Source organism: Triturus cristatus, chromosome 3_2, assembly GCF_964204655.1.
Source record: "Triturus cristatus chromosome 3_2, aTriCri1.1, whole genome shotgun sequence".
NCBI lineage: Eukaryota > Metazoa > Chordata > Amphibia > Caudata > Salamandridae > Triturus > Triturus cristatus.
The window spans coordinates 933,463,480-933,489,869 of record NC_140584.1 but is presented as its reverse complement, the minus strand read 5'-3'; the positions used below and the strand labels follow the sequence as shown (position 1 = coordinate 933,489,869).

At 42.0% G+C, this 26,390-nt stretch overlaps 1 protein-coding gene across 2 annotated transcripts in view; it reads right to left on the bottom strand.

Annotated features, from left to right (window-relative positions):
• BRIP1 (BRCA1 interacting DNA helicase 1) overlaps positions 1–26,390 on the bottom strand; it is a 1,188,160-nt gene that overhangs the window by 1,151,831 nt on the left and 9,939 nt on the right. The window lies entirely within an intron of this gene.

The following is a 26,390-nucleotide window of genomic DNA, read 5'->3' as shown; positions in this document are numbered from 1 at the left end:
GTAGAGTATTTGAGCGTATGTTAGTGTAGTGAAATGGGCCCTAGCGTATGATGTATGCGTGTGCGTGTAACTGTGAGATTACTCCATCTGTGGTAGTGGGAATATTATACACACCCTGATCTCTATCAATTTCCTGGTAGCAGAGTTTGATGGTTTTTGATGATTGTCTTGATCTGATAAGATTGCTTGTACATTAGTTTATTGATTATTGATTATTGGTTCATGTTGGTATATGTACTAATACTATATGTTGGAGTCGTAATGTTGAGTTATATGTAGTGCTTCTGGAACTTGGAAGCTGGTAGCAGTTCCGTAGTAGGGCAGAGGGAAGTATATGCTGCTCTCGGGAAAAACGGGATTGTTGGTCCTGTATGTATGCAGGAAAATTCACATTGTCTGGGTTCGGAATCAGTGACATCGTCGTATGTTACTATTAGATATTTCTGGTATATAAGGAGTGTGTATGATAGTGAAGGTTATCTGTGAAACTCTGGTCTTAAGTCCCAGGGATCCGTAAGGATTTCCGTTAAAGCTTATCGCGGGAGGAGTAATAGGTATTCTCTGAGCTTGTTTGAAGAACTGGGCAAAGAAAGCTTGCTTAGTTGATGTATGTTATAATTCTGTAGTGGAGCAGATTGTCTGTTCTCGGGAAGCAGGATTCTGTGCGTATGTACTATATTTCCTTGTATGTATGTGCGTGAATGTTTGTACATTTAGTTGATTGTAAGACTCTTTGGACAAGTCCTAGAGGAAACAGTTAATGAATGTATGTTAGTAGGGCAGAGTAGAGGAAGTGCTACTGTGTCAATGAAAGGTCTCTTATGAAATAGACTCTCTTTTACTATTCTGTGGTTAGCGAAGCAGACAATGGAGATGTTTTTTATGTTGTAACTAATAGATTTTGTAGAAATTATTTGACACGAAGTCTACTGAAAAGATTTTGTAAAGGAGGGGTAGACGAGTGACAGAAGACAGGAGACAAGCGACTGCAGCGACTGTTGACGTCAGAAAGACCGCGCTCTGATTGGATGGTAGATCAGAACAGTGCTCGCGCTAGGATTGGTGCGTTAGTGTGAGCCGCGCAAGGATTGGAAGGGCTATTTAATGACGTAGACGTTCCAGGATTGGTGCGTTAGTGTGAATCGCGCTGCAATTGGTTGAAAATTCGTATTGTATATTTATAATACGGAAAGAGTAGAGAGTTTTTTGGTAAACGCTAAAATGTATTACCAAGAAGAGAAAAAGAAGAAAACATTTTTTGGTAAAATTAAAAAGTGGTTTAGCAAGGATAAAGATGTTAAAACAAGAGAGGGTGAGTTGTTACCTCCACCGAAAACACCTGCATCCTTCATGGCTGCAAGACATGGGTTTCATACCTGTATATGGTTGGAGAATTGGGTTAGGTATACTAAAGAAGATGGTGTTCTAGCATTTCCAGAACATGGTTCATTTAATCTAGCCGTGTTGAGAAATTTACGGGAAAAGATGCTATGTCTAGACCCGAAACCGAGACCTACACAGTTCGAGGCTTTAGTGGAATGGGAAGAGGAAGTACATGAGAGAGAAAAACAGAGATCTGGAGGGTACTATAGGTACATGTTTGGGAGGAGACATGATCGTGAGACTCATCATGATCGAATGAAAAGGTGGCGAGATGTTAGTATGTCAGAGGGATTATATCCGATGAGAACAGTTGAAGGAGGAGCAGAAAGGGTTCCTGAGTCAGAAATGAGAAAATATGGAGTTAATGAGTATGAGGATGAGGTCTTGAATGACATGATTTACAAGAGACCACCTCCATATAGACCAGAACCGGATAAAAGTACACCAGTTGTTTCTCCGATAAGAGATACAGTGTGTGTTAGTGAGACAGAAAATGAGACACCTGAGGTAAGAAGTGATCATTACCTTGATGAGAATGCCAGACAATTAGCCAGAACTACAACAGAGTTGACAGAGAAAATTAGGGAGTTAACGAAGAATCTAGAAGCTGTTACGGTGCCTGTAACAATAGGTCCGGTTATGCCTGTGTTTGACAAACAGAGGACAGGTGAGAATGGACTGGTGATTCCATATGTTGGGAATAATCTGACAAATTCAGTTGGTCCTTCAGGAGATTCAGGCAAAAGAGCAGAAAGAAGTGACCTGAGACAATCAAGACATGACACATGTAGTGAAATATTGGATGCTAGTGAAGCTAGTTGTTCAGGGATGCCAATTTTAGAACCGCAAAAGAGAGTGGTTCCAGTGAGAAAAACTGCTGAAATAACAGTTGATGATTTGAATGATTGGATGAAGGTTCTACAGAAAAAGGATAAAGATTCACAAGTAATTGATGTAGCTAGGTTACGTGTAGAACTAGAAGAGCTTGTTACAGGAACAGTTCCAACAGAGATTCTGAAGAGTCATCATGATGGTGAACTAATGTTTATGTGCAAGAATATTACCTGGAGAGCAAGAAATACACATGACAGGCTAAGAGCAATAGCGAATGAGCAGGGAGTTGACATTGATAAAGTGAAAGCTTTACAAAGAACTTACAGGATGGATTTTACAGAGAAGGATATTGAAAATTTGAATGCTACTGGTAGAACAGGACAGATTAAGGAAATGGTAGCATTATTGTGAAGATGGGGTGATGTAGAAAAGTGGAAGGATAGGTGGTACAAGAAAAGAGATGAGGCTGAAGATAGAACAACTTATTCAGCATTTCCAGTGAGAGAAAAGGAGAAACCAGTGGATAATTATCCTATGAGAGAAATACCTGGAGGAGGATATGTACATGTTCCATGGACCAGACAGGATATTTTATCATTCACGAATGATTTCCCTCGATTGAGAGAAAAGCCCGTCGAGTGGTATAGGCAGGTAGATAGGTTTGTGAAATTGTCAAAAGTGCTGTGGGTTGACCTGAATAGTCTGTTTGATATAATTGTTCCAGCAGACTTGTGGACTGAGTGTAAAATAGTTGTGAGTTGGCCTACTGAGGAATATCCAAGAGACCCAAGAACAGGGGCACCAGATCCGGAGGTAATGAGAAAGTATGATCAGGTGATGGTATACCTGAAGAGTAAAGTTCCTGCAAAAGAGACAGACTGGGTAAAGATAGATCGAACACAACAGGAAGCGAAAGAATCAGTTCATGCTTTTTACGAGAGGCTGATACTGGCATTTAAACAATTCAGTGGAGATGAACACCTGGGTGACAAAGATTTGAGTCATTTTGTATACAGATTTGTATATGGCCTTAGACCTGAAATTGGTGAGAGAATTCGTGAGCACACAGTGGATTGGCAGAGTAAGAAAGTAGATGAGATCCTGAGGCATGCAAAATACTTTAGTGATGAAATTGAAGCAAAACAAAGAAAGCTGAAAGAGAAAGCAATGTGGGCACAAGTGAAAGTTGCGGAAAGACAGGAAGCACAGTTAGTGGAACAAGCGAATAATCCAGGAAACAATGCAGGGAATAGACCTAGATATGCAGGGAAAGGAAAGGGAAGTCTTGAGGAAGCGAAAAAAAAGTTTCCTTGTCACAACTGTGGCCAATTCGGGCATTGGAGATCGGAGTGTCCTAATCCACCATTAGTGAGTAATGAGAATAAATCCTTAAATCAACAGGTGCAGAACAAAGGAAATAATCAACAGCAGCAACAACAGAAAGTTGTGAGACAGCAGAGTCAAGAGCCAAAACCGCCCTTGCCGCAGAATAAAGGGTTACAAAAGTATAATCAGGATTCAGGATTCTACAATGATGAGCAGGTAAACAAACCAAGACGTTCTAACAAAGTACAACAGTACTTGTTAAAGAGTGAAGGGAGTGAGTCTGAGGGTGATTATTGACGGTGCCGAGGAGAGGAAGAAGAGTGCATACTTGGTGCAACTCTAGAAATAGACCAGGCAGGACCATTTGTGGATGGGAAAATAAATGAGGAGAGTGTTACTTTTTTGGTAGACACAGGTGCGACAAGATCAACTGTCAGGTCAACAGATGTTAGAAATCTTCCTCTCTCGGATGAAGCAATCCAAGTAGTTGGTGTAGCCAATACGCAAATCAGAACACGTCTTACTGAACCTGTAAGAGTACAGATAGGGAAATTTTCAGACATGCACAGATTCATTGTCTGTGACACGAGTCCAGTGAACCTATTGGGTAGGGACTTGTTGTGCAAGATGAACTGTACAATTTTTTGTACACTGGATGGAATAGCCTTTGAGACACCAGATGAAGATGTTTTGTACCGAGTGACTCTAGAGAATAGAGAAAGTGAGTTAATTGGTGCATTTGCTGTGTTTAATCCGGAGGATTTGCCTCGAGAGCTGAGAGACACAGTGAAAAGGACAGTTTGGGATTTTACTGGAGAGGATGTGGGATTGATGAATAATGTAGATCCAGTGAAAATTGCAGTAAAAGAGGGAATTACATATCCTAACATTCCTCAGTACAAAATGACACCAGAAATAATTGAAGGAATAACTCCTATAATTGAGAAAATGATTCAGCAAGGAGTCCTGAGAGAACTACTGAGTAGTCCGTGTAATTCACCGATAATGGGACTAAAAAAGCCCAATGGGAAATTTAGGATTGTACAGGATTTGAGAAAAGTTAATCAAATTGTGGTGGCATGTTGTCCTATTGTGCCAAATCCATCAGTGATCCTGTATCAAATTCCACATGATGCTGAGTGGTATACAGTGATTGATTTGTGTCATGCGTTCTTTTCAATTCCATTGCATCATGATAGCCAGACGATTTTTGCATTTAGGTTTGGCCAGCGTATCTTAGCATGGTGTCGAATCCCACAGGGGTATACGGAGAGTCCTTCGATATTCAATCAGTTATTGAAGAAATCGTTGGAAAGTTTGATCATGCCCGAGAGTTCAGTGCTAGTGCAGTATATTGATGACCTACTGGTGGCATCAAAGACACGTGAAGCTTGTGAAGTAGATACCATAGCTTTACTGAATCATCTGGCAGATGGAGGGTTAAAGGTATCTCCAGCCAAATTACAATTTTGCAAGAAAGAGGTGCATTATCTTGGACACAATATTGAAAAGGGTCTGAGAAAAGTGACTGATGACAGGATCAGAATAATCAGAGAAATGAAAGCTCCAAAAACCCAGAGAGAAGTGAGAATGTTCCTGGGTATGGTAGGTTATTGTCGTCAGTGGATAATTAATTTTTCCTTGATAGCAAAGCCACTGATTAAACTGACAAAGAGTGAAATGACAGATCCATTGGATCTAGATGCAGAACAAATGGCAGCATTTGAAGAGCTCAAAAGTAAAATGTGTGAGGCTCCAGCTTTGGGTATGCCTGATTACGAAAAGGAATTTGAGCTGTACTGCAGTGAGAGAAATGGATGTGCACTTTCAGTGTTAATTCAGAAACATGGATTACTGAGAAGGCCTATTGCGTACTTCTCATCGACACTTGACCCTGTAGCTGTGGGTTTACCAGGTTGTCTGAAATCTGTGGCAGCAACATGTAGAAGCCTGGAACAGAGTGAGGGAATCATAATGGGATATCCTGTATGGGTATTCGTACCTCACAATGTGGCAATTCTTTTGACAAGAAGCAGAACTCAGTACATGTCACATAGTCGGTTGACTAAATATGAAAAAGTGATTCTGGGAGCATCAAATGTGACTCTCGAGAGATGTGTAAATGTGAATCCAGCGACACTTTTGCCAGATATTGAAAATGTGGGTGTGAAGATGGAAGATGATCATGATTGTTTGGATGTGCTTGATTACTGTACAAAACCGAGACCAGACATAAGGGATCTACCCTTGAATGAGAGTGATCATGTGTTATTTGTGGATGGATCATGCCTGAGAAATGATGATGGTGTGCTATGTGCAGCATATGCGGTATGCAAAGTTTCAGAGGTCATGGAAGCATCACCATTGAAAGGAGTGAAATCTGCGCAAGTTGCTGAATTGGTGGCATTGACAAAAGCTTGCGAAATTGGGAAAGATTTGAGGACAACTGTGATGACTGATAGTCAGTATGGATTTGGAGTGGTGCATGATTTTGGCCAGCTTTGGCTACAAAGAGGTTTCTTGACATCGGGTGGAACTCCGATAAAGAATGCTGAAATGATTGGTAAATTGCTTGAGGCGATACAGCTGCCTAAGGAGTTAGCAGTTGTAAAATGTGCTGCCCATGGACAAGGGGAGGATTTTATAACGGTCGGAAACCGTTATGCCAACGATGTTGCGCAATACCGTGCCAAAACAAATCAGTCCATTAATCGGGACAGAGAGGGGGAAATGTCTTTACTCTCTGTGATGTTTACTAATGTTTTAGAAACCTGGGATGAAGTGAAACAGTTGCAAGATGAGGCAGGAGAGGAAGAGAAAAAAGATTGGATTAAGGCAGGATGTGCTCCAAGAGAAACAGACCATGTTTGGGTCTACAGAGATGGCAGACCAGTAATGCCCAACTCCATCTTGTCGTCAATGGCAAGGATGTATCATGGCCAGGGACATTTGGGGAGGGATGCGATGGTTAGGTCGTTCAAGCAGACCTGGTACAATGCAAAGTTCAGGACAATTGCAGAAAGCATCTGTCAAAGGTGTTTAGTTTGCCAGCAATTTAACACTGGGAAAAAGACAGTGGTGAGTCTGGGGACAATAGGCAGAGAAGGAGGTCCTTTTACAAGAATGCAGATTGATTTCATTGAAATGCCCCAAGTAAACAGACTGAGGTATGTTTTGGTGGTAGTCTGTTTGTTTTCAAGGTGGGTGGAAGCTTACCCGACTAGAAGAAATGATGGATTAACAGTGGCAAAGTTACTGTTAAGGGAGTTGATTCCTAGGTACGGGTTTCCAGTAACAGTTGAGTCTGATAGAGGTGGACACTTTCAAAATGAGCTTATGGGTTTGATTTGTGAAGCATTGAAAATATAGCAGAAGCTACATTGTGCATACCGACCAGAGGCTTCTGGTGTGGTTGAGCAGATTAATGGCACAATCAAGAATAGGATTGGAAAAATGTGCTTAGCCACTGGTATGAAATGGCCAGATGTTTTACCTCTAGTTCTGATGACTATGAGATCTACTCCAGATAGAACTACTGGTTTGAGTCCGCACGAAATAATCATGGGACGTGCAATGCGCCATGCATTCGTGCCTGTCAATAAGTTGGTGACAATAACTGATGACATGATTTTGGATTACTGTAAAGGCCTGGCTGACGCAGTTCATTCTGTGTTTCACCAGGTTGGAGAAGAAGCTACCACACTTGAGAAGAAGCAAGCCCATGATCTGAGTCCAGGAGACTGGGTGAGGATAAAAGTTCACAGAAGAAGAAATTGCTTGATTCCAAGGTGGGGAAGGCCGAGACAAGTTATTCTGACTACGACGACTGCAGTGAAGTGTGCTGGAGTAAGACACTGGGTACATGCAAGTCATACTCAGAGTTCCAAACCCAAAAGAAGGGACTGGTAAAGAGTATTTTGAAGAGTCAGATTCCAGTGATGATGAAGATACAGAATCAGTGTGGAAAGAAGTAGGAAAAGCTTCGAATGAACCACTGCGAGTATCAGAGAAGAGATCAGATTCTGTAAGAGAGCCTGAAGTTTCAAACAGCAGTGAAGGGAAAAGAAAAGAAAAGAGAAATCACACAGAGACTACTCCTGAATCAGAAGGAGGAGATTGAAGAACCACTTGAGATTATACTTGAAGAAGTAGGGTCAGAAGAAGATAGAGAGGGACAGATTGCGGAAGACCCCCGAGGAGGTGTAGGGAACATTCTTGATGAGCCAGGTGAAGGGACAAGTAGACAGCAAGAAGATTGCGTGTCGGAGACTCGAGGAGGGACAGAAGTAGGGAAGTCTCAAACAGTGGTGAAAACATCTGTGGAAAAGAAGAAAGCTGCTGGAAAACGGAAACAAGAGGCACTTGAAACAGATGATGAGAATGAACAAACAGAGGGTCGAGTTCTGAGAAAGAGAACTTGGATTGGAGAAAGAAGTAATAAAGAAATAAAGCCGAAAAAGGTGTTAAGAGGAGATCGTTGGCCTAACAACAGAGTTAAGAGGCTGAGATACAGAATAATAAGAGCAAGTACATCGAAAGCTGAACAAGTGAATGAAGTTTCGAGTCAAAGTTCAAAAGCTGAAGGAGAAGAATCAAGGGAGTCAAACGAACCAGTGGAAATAAAAAGAGTAAGAAGACCCAACCAAAAGTACAGATCACCGGAATGGTCTTATGTGGCACTGTCTGAAGGAGGAAAAGAAGAAACAGTGACTCGAGATAATCCGGAAGAGATCTTGAGAGAAGTGGTTGGGGAAGATACTGGTGAAATTCTGAAAGTACTCTTGACTGACATTGGAGAAGAGTCGAGTACTGAGGATTTTGATGTCGGAGATCTAATACAATTTGATGTTGAAGAAATTGAAGTGAAGAATGACAAGTATCCAAACTGAATAAAGGAAGGATTCACTTGGATTAAGTGAACGAAAAGATCATTTGGATAAACAAGCTGAAGAATTGCTGAAGAACTGAAGAAGTTCCAACAGTAGTGAAGTAGTAGAGGCTAAACTAAAGTAGTAAAATGGCTAACATAGAGGATAATAGAAATAGATGTGCCTTCTTTAAGAGGTGGTGTAGAATGTGCTGCTGCTGTACTGGATTATTAATGCTTCTATGGGGTGTTTTAGTTTTATTAGTTACTTTTAAAGTAAAGTTTGAGATGCATACAGAGAATGTGACAAATGTAGAGAAGAATTCGCAAAAAGTAGTTCCAATTAGAATTAGTAATACTTACATACACAAAGATAGGTCAATTAATAACTTTTCTAGTAATGTTTTTTCAAAATTGTTATATGAATATGTGAAAACAATGGAAGTAAGGGATTGCTACGTCTGTATGCAATTACCTGCATCCGTTTCAGAGGGTGTTACTTATCATCATTTACCAGCTACATATGGTATTTCCTGTAGTATTTTAAGTAGTGTTTTTTATTTGTTAGGGAAAGTAGATTATAAGATGTCTAACAGAGATAGTATTTTTGGGCACTTGCCAATGAACAAAGAGCTGAATCCAGCTAAAGAAGCTAACACTTTTGGTGAGATTTTTATTGAAGAAAAGGGATTAACATTAGATTACATTTTTAAGAATAATTTAACTTGCAGTTTGAAAGGAGAGGAGAAAGCTTTCCTGGATATGGTAGAAGAAAGGAGATTGAACATGCAGGAAAAAGCAGGAAAATATAAAGTGAGTGAGACAATTTGGGACATTGAGATGGGAAAAGAGTTGAAGAATGGGGCTAGTCCAACTTTAGCTTTAGATGCACCGCAGAAGGGTAAACTTTGTATTACAAGAAGGAAATCCCAATATGATACATATTTTGTTGGGACTAGTGAGTGCCATGATACATACTTCATTGCAACAGGTTGGGGTTTCAGAGGTGGAGAAGATACAATTTTTCCAGGAGTATATTATGTTTGTGGGAACAAGGCTTATTACAAGTTGCCTGACCATTGGTATGGCACGTGTTATGTGGGCCTGGTTTTTCCAAAGATTTTTCATATAGATAAAATAACAGATGTAGAACATATTAATTTACTAATGCGTTTTAAGAGAGAAACTTGGTCTGAAATAGTGGGTGATATGTTTGGGGTTTTGATTCCAGCAGTGGGAATTTCTTTGAATGCTTATGGAATTCGGAAACTGTCCACAGTGGTTGATCGCTTATTGACAAATACCGCTGGAGGGTTTCTTTTGGTGAATACGGAATTAAGTGCCGTACGTGCCATGTCTATGCAAAATCGACTTGCCCTTGATATTCTATTGGCCAAGGAGGGTGGAGTCTGTGGAATGCTGAAAGTTCAACATTGTTGCACTTACATTCCAGACGAAAGCAAAGACCTGAAGGTCTATATCAAAAATATTACTGATTTGCATGAAGAATTAGTACCACTTGAAGCTGAGAGTTTATGGACTAAAATAGCTAATAAAATGATAGCTGTTAAGGATTTTATTGCAAAAATAGGTAGTACTATTATAGGTAGAATATTGTTTCCTTTAACTTGTATAATTGTTGCTTTATTGATAATAAGATTGGTGTGTGTGTGTTGTAAAAATAGGGGAGGGAGGAAGAAATTGAATAAAGGAAAGAAAAACAAGAGGTTGAAAAGAGAACCGCAAGAAATTGAATTAGAAGAATTGAGGGAGAGTGTTTACTTAGAGACAAAAAGGGATGATGAAAGAGTGACTGGTGTGTAATGTTGTGTAAGGGGGAAAAGACATTTCTGATTTCTCCTAAAATGGGACTAAATTTTCACTAATTTTTTTTTTGGGTTTATTTGGTGATAAAATCACCAAAGGGGGGATTGCTGGAGCAGAGTTTTCAGTTTGAAAATTCAGTGGCTTTTGAAGCTCTGGCATGTCTATTCGTTGTACTAATTTATTAATAATTAATAATTAATTATTTGTCTTGTGCAAGTGCGTTTATATTAATCAATCCGTTTGTCCTAACAAGAGAGAGTTACACGTGGGTGCGCATAAATGTGCTGTTTAAAATTAACGTGCGTGTTTTCATGTTTAAACGTTGCTATGTGCTGTTTATTTTTGAGCACAAAATGCTTTCCGAATTAATGCTTTTCTATGTTGCAAGTGCTAGATAGATGCATACACATAAGGGTATTAGTGGGGTTAACACTGTTTAATCACTATGCTGTGGTAACGTTGTTTTTGTTTCTTTTAATTAAGATGGTCTATTGACGCCTATGATGGCCTAGAAAAGATGGCCGATTTGTAAGCCTGGCTGTGATTTATAATATGAAAACTGTGACGAGGGAGACCCCTGCTGGAAATGGTCCTGAAGCTAACTGACCATGGTCCTTGCTTGCTTGTTTGAAAACTTTCCATGAGGACAGCAGCAGTTTTGGGAGATCTCCAAGTGAAATGAAAATGTCCTTGGCAGCCTTGGGAAACAAAGGAGCCTTAGAGAAAAACTCTGAACTGTGGCTCGATTGCCGAGGAGAAGTAGAACTAATAAGATACATGTTTTATTTCTTGGTTCCTGTTCCGTAGTCTTTATTATGTGAACTTTTCCTGAGCGGAGATTTTCAAATGTAGCGATGTTACATCCTTTCCTTCTCGCTCTGCTCAGCAGGTCCGGCGGACATTACAGTTTTTTCTATGTTTCCAATGTATCTTTCCATTGTTTTAGAAACTATAAGAAATGTTAGCCTAGAGAGGGTTTTGCCACTTGCCATTTTGCCTTTGCCGCGTACCGAATCTGCGTTGCTGAGGATTGATGCTGAAGGGACTTCGTCTTGAGAGACATTTACCGAGAGACTTGTCCTGACCCGTTCTGACATTTAGCTAGAATAGGTAACTATGAGAAAATGATTTACTCTGATTGATTTCTTTTGACTAATTTTAGATAAAGCAATATAATTTTAAACATGGTGTTGGATATTCTTTCTAGTCAATTATTGGGTTTACATTTTTGATTATTGCTGTATATGTTGTATAGATTATGTTTAAGGACAGTCACAAAAACCAGGTCTTATCGACCTCGATATAGATGCAGGGTGATTAGGAGTTTTTCTTTCCACAGGTTTATTGCTGGTAGAGTATTTGAGCGTATGTTAGTGTAGTGAAATGGGCCCTAGCGTATGATGTATGCGTGTGCGTGTAACTGTGAGATTACTCCATCTGTGGTAGTGGGAATATTATACACACCCTGATCTCTATCACCTTCAGGACGATGAGTTCCCGATTTCCTTTAGTAAGTCTATTCTCAATTATTTTCCTCTTAGCACCTTCACTGTCCTCAGTGACATCTTCATTCCTTTTTTCGACCAGTACACCTTTTCCTCCAGTAGGACACATATTTCTGAAGACACCTGCTGTCAAATGTTTGCTATTCTTGCTGTAATGTGGCTCCTCGAGGACGTCATCTTTATCTTGGACAGGCCATATTTTCGAGTCGAGCTCTTGACACCTACACAAGAACAGTTGTCATCTCTACCCCTTTTAAATGGCGCATTGTGTGAAGGGAGATGCTAAAAGGAACTTCTCGAAAGAGGATGGCTTCATGAAGGAAGATTCAGCAATTAAAAAGCTCAAGGAAAGAGGTTACACAAAGAGGGTGGTGGAAGCATAGAGACAACAAGAATTGTTAACATTTATTAGTGATAATGCGAAACCAATGACTTACAATGAAGATAAAAAGGAAGATTGAGAGTGGCGATGTAGAACTTAGTGCAACATCCTGTACCAAGAGGTTGAGAGAATCATGGAAAATAACATGCAAATACTTCTTATAGATGAAGACAATGGGGCCAATTCACAAAGGCATGTAAGAGTACATAAAAGTGCAAACCTGATGTACCCCAGGAATACCCTTTTACATGCTTTTGTAAACTGAAGCATCTAAAATGGGAATATTCAGGAAATATTCATATACCATTAGTACAAATAGAAAGGACTGCACATTTTTGGCAAGTATTTTAATAGGGAGTTGGACGTTTCGGGGCCGATTCACAAAGTCATGTATGAATACATAAAATAAATGTTGACATCATAAAAAGAGTACACCTGTAGTACTAATTCCCACATTCAATACTGCTCTTGTGAATCGGCCCCTTAAAATCTAAACTGGGGATGACACATGAAATACCTAACAGGTAGTCAAGATCAAACAAGCATTGGCATAGCCAATAGGTCTCGCCTTTGGGACCTTACAAGTGTTTAGCCATGCAACAGTAGCATAACTAAACACTTATAAGGTCCCAAAAGCGAGACCTATTGGCTATGCCAATGCTTGTTTTAACTGCTGCAATCTATTGAAGCCTCACGGAGAACATCAAAGCGGCCGCGAAAGTGATCGCGATCAAACATCAAAGAGGCCGCGTAAGTGAAAGTAATCGCGGTAAAGAGTGACGCACACGCCCGCGCACATGCCCTGTAGCTCTAGGCTGGCCTGGTAGCACTTTTTGGAGCCCTCACAAAATGTCTCGCCAGACCAGAGCATGCGCTGGGTCAGGCGAGACCTAAAAAAGATGAACCGTCAAGAAGTAGCCTAAAGGAATTCTTAGGGAAAAAACGGATGGCCTAAAATAATTTTAGAAGGCCTTTGTCAAGTATCAGAAATACAATGGCCTGTGGCACAGAAATGCAAGACCTGCAACTCTGATAAGAACATCAGGATATAACACAAAACAGGAAAATAAATCAATGAAACAATGATATGGCATTGAATGTGTCATCTATGCCCTATTGAATGAAGCTGTAAACGTTGATGCACAGCGTTCTCAATAAAGGTTAAGAGCAGAATAATACATGTGGTGTGTAACCAATAATGAAAATAGCTACAAATACAGCGAAACGGACACATAACAACTATTGAGAGAGGTATAAGTAAACACAAAAGACTCAGACATTTTGAGTCAAAGAAGAGAATGAGGATGGGACATGAACACCTTAAAGGCTACAATCTGGCTACTTATAGGAATGGTTAGATTAAACGTCAATCAGACTGGATGGCACACGTCGGAATTATGTCACAACATCAAATTAACTGAGGAAAGAAATATGAATTAAATGAAATGGCCACCTCAAATATGAATGAAGGTATAACATAAATCTCCATTACAAAAAAGATGATTACATGCATTGAAGATATATGAAATCATGAATGAAAAGATAAAACTAAGATGTTGAATACTGCTGACAAAGATAATAATCAGACTGATTATTTTTTAAAATGACGACCATGATACAGGAGCACTACATTTGGAATTAAAATGTAAAACTCAAGCTAATGATTACGAGCCAAAATATATTAACACATTTTTTTTAAAATATTGTGCCTGAGTGCATGCATTCTAAAAGTCACCCCTTCTCAGAGCCAATGAACGGCTGTCAAGAACATGCCTACCTAACTATGGTTAAGCATTTCCCCAATTAGTGTAAGATCACAACACTTCCACGCCACTTGAGGCAGAGGAGCCAGGTGCCTGCTACAGGCTCAGCACTAGGTACTTCCGGACTCTCCAGGCAACAAGCATTTACAATGCAATGGTCTCGGCATTGTTAAAGTTAGAGCTATTGGCATTGCTCATGACATTATTTTTGTTTATGTTTTTGTTTTTAAAACATTTAAAGAAACGGCATTGTTATTTACAATGTCAATAGCTTAATCTCTCTCAAATGCGAGATCTATTGCATTTGCACCCACACACAGAGCCACACACACAAGGCCACCCACCCACACAGAGCCACCCACACAGAGCCACCTACACAGAGCTATTCACATAGAGCCACCTACACACAAATAGAGCCACCCACACAAAGCCACCTACACACACACACAGAGTTACCCACACAAAGACAGAGCCACCCACGCATAGAGCCACCTACAAGAAAAGCCACCCACACAGAGCCACACACATACACACACACACACACACACACACACACACACACATAGAGCCTCCCACACAGAGCCACCCACACTTACACAGAGCCACACATACATACACAGAGCCACATACACATACAGCCACACACACACACACATACAGAACCACACACACACACACACACACAGATCTAGACATACACATTGTTAGAAGGCGACCTCAGAGGGGCCCGGAGGGGGCCCTGACTGTCCTGAGACCAACCCTCGAGGTATCGTATCCGGGCACTGGCGGGAGACTCCTCAGGGGAGGAATCTCGTATCTAGGATCGTACACTCGGCACCACACGACAAAGAGACACCACACCGAGAGTTCTTAAGAGCAAATCTTTATCAGATCGGCGTGGTAAGATCTTTATAATCAGCAAGGCAATATATATACAAGTAGAGCGCGGGCTCACAAAGTCTTGGAGGGGGGTTAGGAGGTAGCGGGACAGTCTTTGGGGGAATGGACCAAATGCAGGAGCGTATCCGGCGCACAGCTCACAATCCTCGAGCTGGGGGTTACGCTTGTCGTCGTGGGGTCCGGCGGGACCAAGGGAGTCTGGGGGCGCTGCGAGATACTCAGCAGGCTCGAGTACAAGTTCGGAGGTCTTACGATCTTCAGGGAGCCGCGAGTCACTCAGCAGGGCTCAAGCACTAGTTCGGAGGTCTTACGATCTTCAGGGAGCCGCGAGTCACTCAGCAGGGCTCAAGCACAAGTTCGGAGGTCTTACGATCTTCAGGGAGCCGCGAGTCACTCAGCAGGGCTCAAGCACAAGTTCGGAGGTCTTACGATCTTCAGGGAGCCGCGAGTCACTCAGCAGGGCTCAGGTGTTTCCAAGGCGAATCTGCCGGACAGTCCCAGGGCACCCCTTGTTATAGGGCGACTCCTCTTTGATGTCCGGAGTCTGTGCAGGCAGGGGTCTTGTCACCTGGGGGTCGCTTGTTGGGGGTTTCCTGCTATTGTCCTTTGATCCTTTCAGGGCTGGGTCGGGAGGAGCCCCAGACACCCAGCAGGCGTGGAGCCAGCCCTCGGGGAGGCCGGCGGGTCGATCGAAACCCACCTTCCCAGGGAAGCGCAGAGGTGTGATGAAAATTGCTCCTCCCTCTCTCATCCCAAGGGGAGCGCGATGTCCTCCAGCCGGAGTGGCGCCTGTAGGCTAGGGTCGCGCTGGGGCCGGGCGGCCATCTTGGTGCATGAAGTGGGCACGCGGGCCCGGGGTGGCCGAAGGAGGAAGGCCTACGGACGGGGGAAGTCCGGGTCGGGTGTGTGTGTTCTGGTGGGAAGGATCGGCCGGGCCAGGGGCTGGTGTGAGGTGCAGGGGTCAGGTCTGACTATGTTACGAGGGCCGGGTCTAACACACATTGATCTTGGGAGCCAAAGCAGAAGTGGCACCGTTGTTTCTAGATCTTTGCATTTATCACCAAAAAGTAAGCATTTAAAAAAAATAAATGACTAATAAAAATTGACAGATTATCTGAAAGGTGGAAAAGACGTTTTGAGATTTATGATTTTTGAAGCAGCGAAATAAAAAGGAAAGAAAAGTGTGCGTCTGTGTGCGACACTCATAGAGAAGGAAATAAATATCTACAAGAATGGAAAGGAATTGAGAGGATGAAAGAAAATGAAGTGGGAAAGAAAAAGAAATAAGAATAATATATGAGAAAAGAGGATAAGAAGAAGCGAGAGAAGGAAAGTATGTGTGTTCGTGTGAGACTCACTGGAGCGTCAGTTTCCGTGTGAACAGATCTCTGTCCTAAACCCGTGCGATGTCTACTCCCGGTCGTGTTTTCAGCCACTCACTGGGGCTCTAATAACGGCTGGTGCAGCTGTGCAAGTGTTAGCGTGTGGTGAGACACGACGCAAGACACACCCTCTCAGTGAAGGGGGGGGAGGGGCGGCTCAGGGGACACTCGTGCATTAGGCAAGGAATCAAAGTGCTGCCCACCCGCAGTTCCCCAACAATTTTAAGAAGTGTAAACAATGAAAGCGCTTTAACTGGTCTGGGGACAGGCTTTGCCAAAACACTGACGAAATCTAGAATTAATACTTGTTAACCATCTGTATGTGGCACAGCGGCCTGCAACACGGGGCGCAGGAGGCGCTACACCAGCCCGCACAATTTGAAAGATTTTAGACAGAGAAAAACAATTAAGAGGCCATTCCGATGACGACGCAAGACACACCCTCTCAGTGAAGGGGGGTGGGGGGGTCGGCTCCGGGGACACTCGTGCACGAGGCAAGGAATCAAAGTGCTGCTCACCCACAGTTCCCCAACAATTTTAAGAAGTGTAAACAATGAAAGCACTTTAATTGGTCTGGGGACAGACTTTGCCAAAACACTGACGAAATCTAGAATTAATACTTGTTAACCATCTGTATGTGGCACAGCGGCCTGCAACTCGGGGCGCAGGAGGTGCTACACCAGCCCGCACAATTTGAAAGATTTTAGACAGAGAAGAACAATTATATATATGCTCAACATCTAGATGGGACTCGAGGTTACTTTGCCTTTTTAGAAGGTATTTAAGAATATCAAACATATTCTTAAATACCTTCTAAAATGGCGGAGGCAAAGTAACTTCTCAAGTCTCATCTCGATGTTTCACAAACGGGGTGATTTGGCTCGATCTTCTGCCGATCAAGTTGAGTATATAAAGAGACCCGGTGCGTAGGTAAATAATGAGGCATTTTTATGTACGTGCAGGAGATTTTTGAATCCCGGTAAGTGGTCGACCAGCATGAAGGTGGATGAGCATAGGATGCTGGCTTTGCTTAGTATTGTATTTGATTTGATTTTAGCAGCTTCGGCCCGAGGAGAGGGAGCGAGCGCCACCATGTTTCTCCGAGGTCAAGCAGAAATGCCTCGGAGAAACGCAGCGTCATTTTCAGATTCGGGGGCGTGTTTTTCTTTCTCTCCTCTTCCCATTGGCTGGAATGTTTACATTCCAGAGGAGAGAAAGAAAGTAAAAAACATGCCCCCGAATCCGAAAAAGACGGGGCGTAAATGGACAGACGCCCCTCTCCTCCAATTGCTGGCCTCCGTTTAGGAAGCCAGCCAATGAAGAATAGGGGCGGGTTCAAGCCCACTACTGAAAGACATTAAATCTCGCAAGCGAGACTGCGCAAGCGCAGGCTTCGCTAGCCGAGACCTAAAAACGAGCTGTGCCTCAACTCCATACCCACCTATTCAGCAGAAGAAGCACCACCTAACAGCAGTTCTCCACCCGAGGACTTCCTGCATTTTTAATAACATCCTTGGGGATTTAAATGGACTGATCATGAAGATGGAATGAAGCGCTGTGAAAGAGTTCCGAGAGGGAGATTATGCTATTGAGTTTTTACTCTGCTATGCTAAGCCTTGTTTGCCTCCATCAACTCATCAAGCGCCACTCACCTCCCCTAACAGGCAATCAAAAACGTAAAAAGCCCGATCGGCCTATCTGAGTAGCCATCTGTGTGCAACAGAGCTCTGCACTTCAGTGTTGTTTCTCTCAAGACCTGTAACTGAGTAGCCATCTGTGTGCAACAGAGCTCTGCATTTAAGTGTTGTTTCTCTCAAGACCTGTATCCGCAGATCTCCAAGATCTCCAGTTGGCATGACTAGCATGCTAACTGACATTAATGAGGTGTTGAAATATGTCTGTCTGTACGTCTAGGGAAGTTTACCAACTTAAAAATACACATTGACTTCCCTTAACTGAGCTTTTATTTATTTTTTATGAAAGACTACTTGGTTAGCCCGACTTAACATATAAAACCCGTATTTTTGAACACAGTGTGCTAATTTAGCTACTCAAGGAAACAGAAAGCAATGTAACCGACAAGATGCCTATTCAGAGGCTAATTTGCACAATGTGTAATCAGGAAATCTTGGTTCAATCCCTGGTTCCGTGCTTGATCAAATTGTGTGATCCTAGGCGATTGCTTTACTGGGCCTTCTTTTCCTTGATAGCTACATCTGGGTACACATTAAAATCACATCTATGGTCTAAGAAACTGGAATGCTGCCTAACTTATACTAACAATATTGCCTATAGATATCGAGCACATGACCATTGACTGGATAGCTTCTTGAGTCAAAAATCGATCTCATGATGGGAGGGTGGAGGGGGAGCAGGAAGGGTTTCTAACTCCTAGGATAGAAACTATCCCTAAATGGCACTCAATGAGTGGTATAATCCAATGTACTAAACTGAAATGCTTACAGCTTCTAAAAGAGTACACTTTATTGACTTTTGAAGATTCTGTTTTTTATGTGGAGTTTGTTGTACAGTCAATGTGCCAAACGCTTTGTTGGCTTTGATCATCTTCTAACACTTAAAACCAAGTCAGACCCTGCCTCAGCACCGGCGTGGCTTTACCCATTAATTTGGTGGCTTGCCGACCTCTGGGCCAATAGAAAAGATTTTCACCTTCAAAGTTGGTTGCGGGCACCTCAGTACCACAAGCTTTAGTCCTAATTAAGAGACACAAGTTGTCTGTTGAAGGAGCAATAACTGACAACCGATTTCGAATAATGGACTGTTTGCCTAGGTTCTGAACAGTTGTTTAGGTTGAGCATTCCAGACCTCTTGAATATACTTTAGTATATTCTTGTATGTACTTTGTAGGCTCTGGAGATCAGCCCTAGGACTTGTCTGCTTCCGCTTAGGGACTTCATTTTCTGTTCAACAGCCTCTATTTAACAGTCTTGAGAGAGAACGACCAGTAAAGGTCAGTAAAATACCAGAATTGCTTTCTGCTGAGGGACTTTATTTTATATATTTTTCTGGCAACTGCCTCTATTTAACTTTCTTGATAGAAAACGACCAGCAGAGGTCAGTAAAATATCAGATTCACTTTAGCATTCTCTGATTCCAGTCCATAGAAATGGTCTTCCACGAGCACCCATAGACAATAATATTTTTTTCAAATCTTGTATTTTTAGTGATATGACCACCAAAGGCCCTGATTTTATATTAAAAAGTGAGCTTTGGACGATACCATTTCCCACTGAAAGGCAAAATTTCTCTCCATGTGTTCCCATACCTGGCGTATCACGCAGTTTGGTGCTTACTTTCCCTCCATTTTAAAGAACAGTAGATGTTTCAGCACCCAGGCTAATGTGCTGCATAGCTAAACACATATAAGGTCCCAAAGGCGAGACCGACTGCATTGCAAATGCTTGTTTTTTAATGTAATGGAGATTGGATTCCACCGGCATCATGCTACATCCCTCAAAGAATGAATTCACATATAATTGGTCCGACATAATGATAGCAGTGGAGAATGAAAAACACTCTTATCAAAACAATGTTATGCGAGAGCTACTTTCTGCTCCAATATAAGAAAGAGGGGGTTTAAGAGAGGGGTACATAAAATAAAGCTTGTATTTGACTGTGTGTGAGAGGGGTTACATTAGAAAGTGGTGCCAAATCTATGACAGTTTTCGTTTCTAGTTGTATGCAATCTTTTCAAAGCTGTGAAATGTAACAGTGCTTATATGGATGATAATGCCTCAAAAGCCGTTATTTTACTACTACGACTCCTCTGCCAAGAATGAGCTTGTTTTACTTCTGCACTGACACCATGCAAGTAGTGTTTATTTGTATTTACACAAGATTTCTTAGGAAGCCAACGCATTGTCTGATCATGTGTCAAGGGTGCAGTACTTGCATTGACACAATTATGTCTTATGGGTGCTTATTTGTGGATTGGGCAAAACTGGCTGACTACCAAAATACTTATTAGTAGACTAATGGTCAAGCTGCTTGTGGAATTCAGGTTTTCAATGCTGTGCGTTGGCTGCAATATGAAGATAGTCTCAGCCCTGCTAAAAGACCAGCCAAACACACAACGGATTGGTCACCAAGCAGGATAGCAGAGAAGTGCTGCTGTCTGCTGCTTCTGTCACGGGGACTTAAGTGTCCCGTGGTGGAAGTTTGAAGTATGAGGGAGTTTTGAGGTACAGCTCCTGTCCTCAGTTTTCTCCAGGATTCCCTAACAACTTTTCCAAATGGCAACAAGAACAAATAAGCACACCCAAAGCCCTACCCAGAAAGATCTCCTTTCTAAATGTCCAGACTCCTACAATGAGGCATAATCAATAAGTACAGGAAAATCACTAAGACACCTTTACACATAATGTAACCTGCAATCAATGGATTCTTCATGCCAAGGCACAAATTGTGAAGCTTTGTTTCACTTACTGCCTCAGGCCTTAATGTCTTTAACAAATATACTAGTTTCCATTAGTGGTGTTGCACCGAAACTTAAAACAGTCACGGTTAAGGCTGCCTCAAGTCTATATGCTGTTATGTTACTTAATGTGTACCTCTTCCTAATGGTCTATGGCACGAAAGTCTATACTTCATGCAAAATATTTATCGAGAACTTAAGATGATTCCCACTATGCCTCTTGAGGATTACAGAGTGAATGTGCTGCAGGAGTTATGAAGAGGGAGCAATTGAATGTGGCACAATACAGTGATTTTCCTGTAGGGCTTTCCTATGCAAGTTAAACCAAATGTCCCCCCCTCCCCCCCTCCCATTTAACACCTTGAATTATAGATTTTTGCAATAGGGGGAACTGCTATGGGCTTCTGTTACAGGCTCAATATAGGGCAAATGAAGGATTACAGTAGGATACCAATTTAAGTGGTATGCTACTGCTTTTTCAACAACACTACTGCCTACCGATTTGTTTACTGCCATCGTACCGATTTTGACGAGGAGAGGCTTTGCAATTCCTGCACTACCAGAAAAGTAAATATGAAAAACAGGTAGGGTTTAAACCACCTTGTTTCATAATGGGAGCCCAACGAAAGAGTGACCCGGAGCTAATTAGCCAGTTGGATCTCTATCAGATCCAAATATGCAAACCTTATAAGGAACGTGGTGAAAATAGAAATGCACAGGAAGCAGTAGGGATGGGACTGGAGACTTTACTTTTGCTAAATCTGCACTGCAAGCAACAAGTTGCCTCCCATCAAGTCGAAGTGAACGGGGTTGCCTCTGCGGCAAGTGAACTCTTCAAAACACATTCAGCCTCTATATGTAGGCTATTGAGGTCACTGGGGTGCCCTGTGAGCAAGATCAGTGAGTCTCAGCACACATCTGGGGAGTACTCTGTCCACTGCCTCCTGCCAAGGAATTCTTCTGTGTGCATATTTACTGATACTTCAATGATATGAATCGTTGTTGTAATACCCAGTTACCAGATGGGAAGAAATTAAGTTGGCAGGGTGGGGGCCAGTTTTGTAATGGTTGTGACCGACCACCCCATCTCCCAGCTCAAACTAATTTAATATAGTCTGTACCAAAAATTAGCTTACTCTTTACTTTGTCCTTTGGTAAAGAAATGTTTAAATATCAATGCTGCAACAGCCACTGCGCTCTTTTTCCTTAGCTCGCTCTCTGTTTCATGCACTTTTTTTTTTTACTTCCTTCCTTTACTTTTCGCTCTCGCTTCACCTCTTCCTACCATCCTAATCTTCATTCTCTCGCTAGAATCATCATGTTCTCCTTTCCTACATCCCCTCATGCCGCCCCATCTTTCCTCTGATTGCTCCATCCTTCTGCAACTGTTCTCACCTTCCACCTCTTTTCTTACCCTCCCTGTTGCAACCCCTTAACTCGCTTCTTGGGCTCTCCACTACTATGCCTTTCATTCCCCACTTCCTTTTCCACTCTTGCCTCCTTTCTTCTGCTTTCGCACTCTGTCTCTAGATACCTCTCCCTTCTCCAACCAAATCATATGACTTACCCATGCCCATCCCTTTTTCTGCTTGCTAGTTTTTCTTATTGCTCTCCTACCCCGCATCCTTGTTGTTCCTATCATCTTACTTTCCTCCTCCCCTTTTTCCTGCTCTTATAACTTTTCCCCTCATTTTCAGTCCTGAGTAATTGATATAGGGAAAAACATGGGATACATTATACACAGAGCCACACACCTGGGGCCTGAGACTTCCATACAAAGTTTTCAAGCTAGAGACAGTTTTAGGCACCTATAGGAACACAGGCCTCTTCACAGAAAATAACATGTTACCAAGGACAATATGTTGAGCTGAGCTAATTAGGTCACATAGCTTGTTAAAAGGTTAGGAAATAGCTTGGGGTCAGTAAGTTGAGCTACTGCATGAAACCTAGATCATATTCCCCTCCACCAGACTCAGGAAATCAGTAGTGCTTAAACGCAGAAGCCGCAAAAATAGGTTATCCCAATTTCCATCTGCTAGAGGAACGAGCCAAAATGCACCAATCACATAAGAGCCTACTTCCTCTGAAGCGCTACGGTTTCTTACACCTTTAAGCTTGAACACGTACATAGGAAGAAATACCAGGTGCACATCCTGCCTTGTACATACTGACACAAAACGTGCACGCTTCTGCCGAGATCACACCTTTAACTTAGATAGCTGGTCACTCGCTTTCGCAGAAACCACAGCTTCACACCTAACCGCCTAGATGGCTTTATGGAATAAAACACATACAAAAGGTTAGATAAGCTTGGCCAATCAGTGTTGAACAGGACATAGCCATGCGCTGCGCTGCGCAGTTAGATAAATATAACTTTGCTCCGCTTAGATTCTAAGAACCGAAACCCACATGGGGGTTTCCACGCTCATCATGTGAGGCTAGGCCCACCTACACTCGCTTCTGTTTCTGAGAAATTGTTACATCTACATATACTATCTTGTATGTTCTGTATGAACATTGCTTACGTCAATGATCAACTTGTGACCTTTTCCATTGTGCTAGAAAATAGGCTGCTTCTGAGCTAAAACTCCAGACATCAAGTTGCAGCTCCTCGGAGGTGAACTGATCTCTCCAGTAGTGACTGACCCTCACTGCAGTATTGTAATAAACTCATATTGGTGTGTCAACTTGTTTTTCTTGGTGTTTGTTCAATAGATTTTCCCTCCAACATATTCCTCTGGATCTTCTTTTCTCTACCATCGTTTGTCATTCTTCCTTTCCCAACTTTTTTCTTTCTATCTTCTGTCTCTCTCTCTCCTATTCCTCTTATCTCCCTACAACAGGGGTCCCCAACAAGTAGCTCTGAAGCTACTGGTGGCTTTCAGACGTGAAACGAAGCTCAGTACCCCATTCAGAAAGTCTGTGCATATTAAAGAAGGCAGCACTGCTCATCGCAAAACCTTATAGTGACAGACAGGCACACATATACAGAGTGTGTCAGTCTGTCAGTTCTGCCACAGGACTGTCTGTCTCCACTCTCATACTAGCTAAGTCACAAGGAGATTGGCTATGTTGTAGGCCCTGCTGTATCAGTTGCACTGTGTGTGAAAAATGGGCCATGAAAGATGAGTGCCATTAGTAGCCTGAGCAATAACCATTGCCTACATAAATGATCAACTTGTGACCTTGGTTTGGGGGAATAAATAGGCTGCTTCTGAGCTAAAACTCCAGACATCAAATTGCATCACCTCGGAGGTGAACTGATCTCTCCTGTAGTGACTGAGCCTCACTGCAGTATTGTAATAAACTTATGTTGCTCTCGCAACTTGTTTATCCTGGTGTTTGTTCAATAGATTTTCCCTCCAACATATTGGAGAACTGAGCCAGGACTTCCACTTCTTCTCACCTGCTGCCATATCCAGAATACCGCCTGTCCTCTTGGAATGAATTTGCGCACTTAAAAGAAGGTAGGAAGATGCTTGTTCTTCAGACAAAGTCTTCTAGTTTCTCTGGGATAAGCAGGACTTGGCAGTATTAAAAGGTGAGAAGAGAGTGAATGTCGTCCCCAGACTTTAAGTCTGGAAGTCACAGTTTATAGTTGCAGACAGTGAAAGTTATCCTCCTTGTGAGTCCAGGAGATGCGACCAGTAGTAGTCGTGCTTGCCCTAGTACGTAGTTTAGAATAGATACGTTTGTCTAAGTAAATGTGAATAGAAGTGTGGCCACAGATTAATTTCATTTTGCAGTTTTATGGTGTTTAAGTTATATAGTTAGGATTTCCTATTTTGTGAGAAATATTGTAGAATTCTAGAAAAGCATTTTATTTAGACATATGTCTCAGGGGGACACCTGTAGTCAATCACAACAGGTCCCTGATTTAATTGTCCATCTTTATAACAGTAAGATTGTAGTTTTTTCTAACAGCACTGACCCCAGTAGACTACAAATACCAGTACCACCTAATAATCCCTTATTGGGAGAAATCCTTGAACGCCTAGGAATTGACACCACGTCACCTTTAGGTCTAAGGACAACATACACTGATATAATAACATTAGATACTTTAGAAGATTAGGTAAGTGTTCCAAAGAATTAATTGGAAACTTTTTAGAACATCCTACAGGAACATAGATGAAATATCTTGAGGGTATACAAACAGTCATTATTTGAGAATATTCTCTTTTCGCAGGACTCAGAAGATTAAAACTGCATTATAAAAGTATGTCATTTTTTGAGATTGCAATCACATTTTCATAGTGTGAAAGTAAAATAAAATATTTGTCTCACATATTTAACTGTGTAGTGAGTCTAGTCTATGCTTATAGGTTCACCAGCCATAAGAAACTGGATTATTTAGAAGAATGTATAAAAAGAAGTAAGTTGAAAGAGAAGACAACTGGTTGTATTAATGGAAAAGTATGCAAGGAGTAGGAGACTGGTGGATCTCCAGGATAATGAGAAATAAATGGAAGGATATGATCATATAAAAACGATTAGGAATATAAAAAGTTGAAATATATACAGGTACTAAGTCAACAGGCCTACCTACTTTTGAGAGGCAAGGTGGTTTTGGAAGTTGGGGAAGGAGAGGTCTACAATCTATTATTGCAGTAGATATTGATGCACTGTCCAGAGCTACCTCCCTATTTAAATATAAGACAATATCCACCCAAGTGTCATAGGGTCCCCTATAGAATGCCTAGTCGAGGTATTCCCTGAAAACAATGACCAGATAGGAAAACATTGTACAGAATGGCACAAAGCCACTAAATACCACACATACCCATGGCCCCAGGAGTCTGCCAGTCCTCCCACTGAGAAGAGACTCAGAAGTAGACCCAAGGGCAGTATAAAGAAAAGCCACTTACAGAAACAAGTAGTAGGTTCACAAGCCCAGAAGAGGCCAAGAGGGAGACCCCGAAAATGGCCAAAGCCAGAGGGTCCTAATGATAACAAAGCAGAAGATTGGACATCAAGAGAAAACCAATGTCCTCCTCAGTTGACTCACATCAAAGTTGTTAAGTGTCATAAAGTCAACACAGTTGCCTTCTTTGCATACTCCATTTCAGATACAGGCATTGATATCCATGGCTGGACCACATATACTTCAGATGAGTGTATACAAACAGAAGACCCCGTCCCAGGTAGTGTTGTATATTTTGTAGATGGGTTTTCCACGATAGATTAGGACACAGGATTGAGACACACAGGTGTAGTAGTGGTCAAAGCCATGCAGCATGACTTTTCAGCTATATTGCTGATACCAGACCAGTTCCTTAGTGAACTCAGGCTGCTGAACTAGTAGCTTTACTGCCAGTGCTTAAACAAGGGGAAGGGGAAGCAATAACCATTTGCTTTGATAAAGCCTATGTCACCACAACAGTGTAAAACGCCCCCTTAGCACACACATACTGTAGTTTTGTTAGCTAGTAGACCATCGGCAAACATCGCCACCTTCAGGCCCATTGAATGCACACAGACAGAAACAGATTTAATATAGACAGATATCCAAGCATTTCTGCTTATAGCTTTGAACCAGCTATATTTTCCATCGCATACTGCCAGAGACAGCATGTCCCTCCTGATACGCCAAGATTGGTTTGTTCCCAACTTACATGAGAAGATCACAATGTACCTATACACATGCACCATGTGTCAGCAGGATTCATTAAACCCCACCTTCACAGTAATAGTTTGCACAATACTTCGACATCGAGAGCCCTCCACTGGGACCAGGGCCGGCTCTAGGGCGGAGCGACCGGTGCCACCACAAAAGGTGCTGACTT